The sequence below is a fragment of the Trachymyrmex cornetzi genome, unplaced genomic scaffold (assembly GCF_001594075.2).
Source record: "Trachymyrmex cornetzi isolate Tcor2-1 unplaced genomic scaffold, Tcor1.1 scaffold1462, whole genome shotgun sequence".
Lineage (NCBI taxonomy): Eukaryota > Metazoa > Arthropoda > Insecta > Hymenoptera > Formicidae > Trachymyrmex > Trachymyrmex cornetzi.
This window is the reverse complement of record NW_017296051.1, coordinates 363,919-372,425: the sequence shown is the minus strand read 5'-3', so window position 1 is coordinate 372,425 and position 8,507 is coordinate 363,919.

Sequence of the window (8,507 nt, the reverse complement as noted above, 5' to 3'; positions counted from 1 at the left end):
GTATGATTATCATTACAAAATTTTCGCGACACAATAAACAATTGTTTACATACTAATATACGCTGTTATCCGATGCATATTACGCTACTCGTTATTTATTTAAAGTTTTTGCAATTCGCCCTTTTATTGCAAATTGAAAAACAATCTTTCAACTTCGAATTTAATAGGGCATATTTTATAACAAATCTCTACGTTATACGCAATTTTTTTTCGTTATTTCGTTGGCTCGCAATATACTTCGCGTCAACTTAGCGAACAATATCTATTGTTTCGAATCTCGATCGTACGATACGAAAGATCGAGCCGCGAAAAGTCCAAAATGTATTATTCCTTAATACTATTCGTACTGGCAAGCTACGTGTACGCGCTGTTGCGTGTCTAAATCGTTATACCTTTACGTCAACAATCTACTTCAAATAAGTTACTTTAAGGCTACTTCCTTCATCAATTATTATAATATTTCGTACTCTTTATGAGATACTATCGTCGTATCTTATAAACAAGTTTAATATACAAGCGTGGAATTCGTCGTGCGGTGAACCGTGTGGTTTAGTCGAGACCAAAAAGCCATTAAACGAGACGGTGAACGCGGGTAATTTTAACAATCACGTATCGTGTGATTGCAACGTCTAAATCTGATAACTGTTGCTTCGTTTTGTGTTTCGCCTGCCGAAAGAAAGATTGTAATTATAAGTCTAAATCGATCAATTTTTTTTCGTTCCCTTGGAACGTTTGATTCGTCAATTATGTTGCAGAATTGAAAAAAGAAAATTAAAAGATTATTTTGATATCATATATGTACAGGGTGTTAGTTAAGTATATTCCCAAACTCAACAGAGCGATTCTTTGATTTATTTCAAGTAAAAAAGTCCATATAAACATGTGTCCTAAACGACTTAGTTTCCGAAATAAAAAAATTTAAACGTGTAGTAATAATCTGTTTATTTGAAAGAAATACAACTTGAACTAGTCAAAAACTAGTCAAAAACAGAAAAACAAAAACAGGCTTCAGTTCTTCTGACGAAATAAAACAATTAGATGAATTGTTGAAAATGTCCACCTTGCGCCATGATACATCCATCGAGCCTTCTTCTCAAAGATTGACGTACACGCTCAAAGATACCAGGTGTGTTACGTATTGCCTCGCATGAAGCAACTATTCGATTCCTCAAATCATTCTCATTCTCAATTGGGGTGGGCATATCTGTCAAAATTTGTAAACTTAGGCATGATGAAACCGATTTTGATGGATTGAAACAATTTGGCTCGAAAATGTATATGTACGAGCTAACTGACCCGCAACAATATCAGGACTGAAGTCAATTTTTGATTTTGTGACTTTGACTTTGACTTTGTCACTTTGTTTACGGTTGTGCGAATAGTAACTCACATGAAGCAAGGCATATTTATGCAGGAAGATATCTTCAACACAATTTATCGTTTCGTCAAACATTTGCGAACATTCACCTGTATTTCGGAAAATAAGTTGTTTAGGACACATGTTTTATGGACTTTTTTACTTGAAATAAACCAAAGAATCGCTCTGTTGAGTTTGGGAACATACTTAACTAACATCCTGTATATACGCAAGAATTATATTCGTTTTGGACTAAACCAGCAATTTCAAAAAGAACTCGATCTCTTCTTCAAGATGTTTCTTCGAAAATTCATCAGAGACAATTCGCGATCGCAGACTTCATGAATTTCATCGCATTAATTCTCGCACAGGACGAATATGTAACATCGCAGTGATTTATGCTATGCTAGAGCATCTAAGTGTGTTAAATTCAATCAAAAAAAAAAATGTCGATTATATAGGCTGCGTTCGGGAACGTCGCTCGGATGCCTCCGATGCCTCGGATTCATCATCTGTCCTTGTTTAACATTTAATGTTAAATAAGGACAGATGATGAATCCGAGGCATCGGAGGCATCCGAGCGACGTTTCCGAACGTAGCCATAGTAATGATGTTAATTATAATAATGATAAGAAATTAATAGTAGTATCAATAGCATGACAATAATAACGATAAGGATGTTATCTACAAGAGTGCGATGGCATGTGATGAGCTATGAGTGCCGCCGTGTGACGGTGACTTGCTTATAAATATACGCACTTTTACAAATCGATAAATAGTGCAATTCCTTAAATTATTGTGCATCGGACGCGACGTAAGAGAAGAACTACTCCGCTTGCAGCAGTATTTTACTGACGAATCGTTGTATACGATGAAATATGTTAATCATTTTGTTGATTAATCCGGTGCGATCGTTATTTTCTCTTTATTTTTTCTTGCAACGATGTTACTCTCTTCGATATACTAATTACACACGCGGATTTTCCACACACACGTACGCACTGTTAATTAATCGCGGCAATACACACACACACACACGCGCGCACACTTACATACTACAAACAGCTAATAACGTCGCCGATTCAGCCGCTTAATTTCCTCGTGTCGATACGAAATCACGGATCAATTCCTTACGAGAAGGCGATCAATTAACTATGTCAGATTTTTTGATAAAGACAGAATCTAGCAGAACAGCAAGTCACGATGTATCACGGATCAATTCCTTACGAGAAGGCGATCAATTAACTATGTCAGATTTTTTGATAAAGACAAAATCTAGCAGAACAGCAAGTCACGATAACGTCAAAATGACATTAAAATGAATCGAAAATGATTGAAAAATGACTTTTAATCATCATTTTGAAGTCATTTTGACATCATTTTGATATCATAATGACTTGTTGTTCTGCTTGAAACGAAGAGCTAACTGAGCCGCGACGTCATTTCGTAATCGTGAACGCTATAAAAAAAAGGAGGAACTAACGAGATTTTCCAGGACTGATTCTGATCGCGAATAATTCCGATCTGACTTTGGATTTGGCTTTCAAAAATGAACAAGCGAGTTCGTGCTTGTTACAGGATAATTTGCATTTGTTATTTGAGAAACGTCAAGATTATCCGTTTTTACGAAAGAACGATGGAAGGATAATAATTTATTGAAACATTTGACATTCGAAATTAAATAGAGTTTGATTACCAAGCTTGGGATTGGAATCTATGTTAAAATTTGAAGACTTGAGAAATTAAGCTAAAGATAAATTTAACTAGCGAATACGCTTCTATCCCATAAATCGTTAACGACTCTGAAACTACCTTGTGATTTTTTTTTTAAGGGGGTATTCTACTTTGTTAGGTAAAAAATTGATTTTTTTACATTTTTTGAATCCTTATAGAATATCTCTGTGTAAAGTTTTATATAAAAATTCGAAATATTAATCCTTTGAGAGGCAGTGAGACGTATACGTCCTACCTTTTTGTTCTTAGTTTTTTTCCATATTTCTGATCTATTTTGCAGTTTGTTAATTTATTTATTTGCAATTTTGTTATAAACAATTAACGTAAAAAAACTCGTTTTTTTTTCAGAATAAATTCGGCTATTCTTAAACGTGAAGTGCTAAGAGCTCTGAAAATTTTTATGAGTGTCTTTATATCTGAAACTATAATATATATATTTTTCAGAATTTTCTGCTTGCTAGTTTTTCCGAAAAAAATTTTTGAAATTTTGGGAAATTGATCTTTTATAAGTCTATTTATTATTTATTATAATTGTTTACACATATATATCATGTATTTGCATACTTCTGTGAGAACTTACTGAAGCATATTTCATGGCATAGTACTTCCTTGACTGCTAGGTGTCTAGTAGTGAAGAGTGCCATGTTAGCAGTATAGGAGCTGGCGTGTTCACAAGTAAAACAGCTAAGAATCAGGCCAGAATCAGACTACGCATTGAAGAATGAGACTGAAGATTAAAAGATTGAAGTTTGACCAATCAGAACAAGAGAAATCAAAATTTCTTTGTCCTCATTGGAAATTTCAATCTTTAATCTTTAATCTCAATCTTCAACGCATAGTCTGATTTCGATTTAAGTGTAGAAATAAGTGGGACTATTTTTTCAGTCATTTTTTATGCGGTGAATAAAGGAACGTTGAACAAACAATTCAAAAAATCGACTAATCAAAAAATGTTTCGAAATGTTTGACCAATCAAGTGGGTCATAGTAAAGTCACTAGGGCTACGTTCTAAAACATCCTCTCTGAGGAAAATTTTACTTGAAATATATAGTACACACGTAATGTATATATACTATAGCATATAGAGTAAAATCTTCCTCGGAGAGGAAATTTTAGAACGTAGCCTAGATCTATAAAATACCGCAAACTCGCATCCATTTTGACGCATAACGCGGCCATTTAAAATTAATGAATTTGTATATATGTACTTTATTTGGGAAAATGAATCCGTCAAGTATATAAATTAATGTTTTTGAATTGTAATTAGTTTATTTAAAAGAATATGTACAAATATTTAATTTATGTGTTTTTTTAGTTTAATACGGATTTATTTGCTGTAGAAGTTTAATGCATAAAAGTGCACAAAGAGTACATGTAAGTACAGTTCAAAACTGTTCAGGAACACGAAAGTACACATCACGTATGAGCACGGTTAGGTTAGCGGCACCCAATTGTACCTAATGTGTACTTGAAATCGTGTACATACTATGCACTTCGGCCATTTTGACGCATCAATTCTGAAATCAATTGCTGTACTTTATCGATCTAGTGACTAGGCCATAGCAAAATTCAGCGTTGCTAGAGCACTATAATATTGGTATTCGTATCCGCCATTTTTAATCATTCCCCACTCTTTGGCTGGGTTCGGGGAGACGCTATTAGCACTATTTCCGTCTTTCAATTGAAATTAGTCCGTTAGACGCTTCTGACTATCTGAGCAATACAGTTGAAATTTTAATCACTATTAATATGGATAATAAGTTAGAAAATTGTTTAAATATTAAAAAAAGTAATTTGAAGTTAGTGGTTAACGGAAATTTCCAAAGTTTCATTTAAATGTTGAACTTCCCGTTTGAGGTGAATTACTTTATTTAGTTTTATTAATATTGACTAGTTATTAATTTGTAATATTGCAAATCACAGATTCCACCGCAGTTGGGAACCTGATAGTAACTCACTTTTGATGAAAGGATCAATGATGATTTAAGAGATGTCATTACTGATGATGGCTACAAAGAGAGCCGAAACATTTAATAAAGAGGATTAAACACTATGGAAATTAATCTTTGGATTGGAATTTAATCTCTGGCACCTTCATCGGCCTTGATTCGAATTAGCCTTGAATTTATTGTTTATTTTTATTTTTAAGATTGTGAGTCTGTTAATAGTATGAATATTTGATATTTAAAAAAACAGCGCTATAAAGTAGAATACCCCCTTAAGGATTTTTATCGCGAATTTAAAGAAAAGAATTTGCTCGTGACGTTTCTTGTGACGTTGTATGCGAGCTGCATTAGATTTATTCTTTTTAACTAAACTCGTATAATTCATCTTTTCTTTTTTTCAATGTGAAAAGAAAAAAAAGAAAGATAAATCATACAAGTTCAATTAAAAAGGATAGGCCTATTGCTCGATTTCTGAGTGGATGGGTTTTGCATTTTTCGATGGTGTAGATAGAACAATAATAAAAATGCCAAGCAAAGTACTTTCATTCGGAAATCAGTCCCGGTTAGATCCCAGTGGACAAGGGACACGCGTTTCAGTCTCTTCTTAGATGCACGTGAAATACAATGACTTCCCTAATCTCTAATCCCTAATCACTAAATTTCGGCGTCAAATGAATTGTGAACGCCAATCTCGTACGCCAAGGCTTGAAAACTCGGGCGAGGTTTCGTTTATATAATCTTAATACATCTGACTACATCGTGTAATTAATCCTACTTATATCGGTTTTTAATCAGCAATCACAATTCCACGCGATAAAAATGCGCCGCCATTCTTTGTTATGAATCATATTTACGAAACGAAATGCTTTGTCCTGATAACGATGTAAAACGATCCCGAGTATACTTTGTCATGCTGCGATACGTCTGAATGTAAAACGAAAATGACGCTGGTGAAAATTGTATTCACGATTATTTCTCATGATGAATAAATACATCACACACGTGAACAGCTCGCGTAATTCGTTCACCGCTGTTTAAATGCATACTGAAAAAATGTCTGGTAATAATAATTAAGCTTAGATGATAGTTGTTAAAAAGATAATTGTTTGGTGAAATAATTTCACTGAAATGTAATTTAAATCGATTAATCTAAACCGAACCAATTAATTTCTTTAAATCGGTTAATCTAATCAAACTAATCGCTAATTTTACTTTGTTAAATATTACCTTGTTTTTCTTATTGTTACAAAAAATTTATTACTATTATTACTTATTCTTATTACTATTATTACGTTTGATAACATCTATTAGATGTTACTATAATACGCTAAACAAGATACATTTGATAGTTATTACTAAACCTTTTTTCAGTACCGACATTTATTTAGGATAAGCAACAAATGGAACGACGAACTCGTCGTGAATAATTAATTATTAATCCTTTAGTTGTGCGCAAACATACACATATATCGTACATCTAATTTATAATTAAGAATTATGCGATGAGAAAGCGAATATAAAAAAGACAATATGAGAAATTAATAAAAATCTTCACATTAATTTGACACTTTACGTTATTCCACGTTTGTTAATATAGTCTGTGGAAATGATGAACGCTTCATAATTCACATCGCATTAAAGAAATATCGTGATATTCTGTTGTGTCATCGTTCCCGTCTTATCGGAAGTCTTTTTAAAAGTCTTTTTGAAAGAAAACGATCGCATGTGTCGCAGCTAAAGGGTCAGACTCGAGGAACCGACTGAGAGCTCCGTCGTCGTCCAGTTCCTCTTTGTATACTTGATTTGGCGTGTCGAACGCCGCGTTTGGAAGGCATTTCAGAAGGCATTGAATTCCTAGTGTGTATTGTCACGAGTTGACATCGATTACATGCCTTGACCTACCTATACGTGATTCCGTTTACGTACGCTTCGCGATTGTAAGCCCGCGCCTGATGCGAAACCGACGTCTCGTTTCACTTCAGAGAGCGCCGGATGTGGGGAGCGATCTAGTTGAATTCCGAGTCTCTTAAGAAGAGCGTATACGAGTAATCATTGCTCTAGGCAAAGAGGCTCTTGTTGCGTTAAAATCGCTCGAAAAATTGTAAAGCAGAGGTCGACGATCGGTGATTCGTTGTACTATCTCGAGCGTTATGTATCGTATAATACTTTCATAATACTAAGAAAAAAAGCGAATTATTCAAAGTGGCAGTTGCGCGGTTAGGTTTAGACCCGATTAGTCTCATGTATTTGATAAAGTATCTCTGGCAGTATATAAAGCTTCGCGGCAGTTCTTCTAGAATTCCCTTCCACGAAGTCCTTCCTCGGCGTATCCGCTTCCCTCGTTGGAAAATTAAATGAATACTTATAACGCAAAAGATATCAAACCGTCTCTCACATAAAGTGGAAACACGAATATTCTAAAAATTCTCCTTTAGAAAGAAAAAAATATTTTAACGTTATATATTAAAAATCGTTTAAAATTTTGAAAAACTAAAAATTAATAAAATGCATAGAAATAAATATCCTATTGAATTTCGTCGTTGCGCGATCATTAGCATAAATATATTCCGAAACGATCGAAATCAACAGTCGATTCCTTTTACGGAAAAACGATCGGATGCAGAAACGTTGCGTAAAAGGATCCACTCACCGGACGGTCGCACAAACGGATTACTCCTCGTGTGCGGAGCAACGCACACGTCGACAAATTGCGTGTACGCGAATTGCATGCGGAACGTTTTTACGTGCTGTACGCGCAATGCGATGAAGTTCTTTTTTTCGTGTGCTCGGTATCGAAACGGGACCGTTCGATTGATCAGTGATAAATTGTGGCTCGGAAGCCACGATGTTGCATGTTTAATGCCACGACCGATCCGCCCAGACCCGGCTAACGACGTCGATGCAGATTTATGCTAAGAGAAACGGAAAAACGATTGCTCCTAGATTCGATAATATCCGATGAATAATGAAGTAAAGAGGACTCGGAAGGAAATCCGAGATGAACTCCCGATCGTCCTTTGGTAATACGAGGCGCAACGAAGATAAGACTCGTTTCGTCTCGAATTTTCGCATTCGAATCTCGAAAGAGCATAATGATCGTTAAGTTAAAAGAAACTGTAGTCACGCTTTTGCTCTCGTCGAACGTTAATTACGCTGTTACAACATAACAGACGTAACGCGATACTTTCATCTCGTTCCAGTCTAAAGATTTTGTACGAATAAAAATTGAATATATTCTCGAAATATTCTAACAATATAGTAATAGCGATAGCGAAGATTACGTTAGATTACTCGTACAACGAACTATTGGTATAAAAGATTACATTATCAAAAACTGGCCGTCGAAAAATTTGCCGTAAAATGGCGAAATTGTTTTAGAAAGCAAAACTGCCGCGTAATAACGCGGCTACGACGCTCTATTGTTAAAAATGATTAATCTCGAGGGAGATACTTGCGCTCGTCGCGAGCCG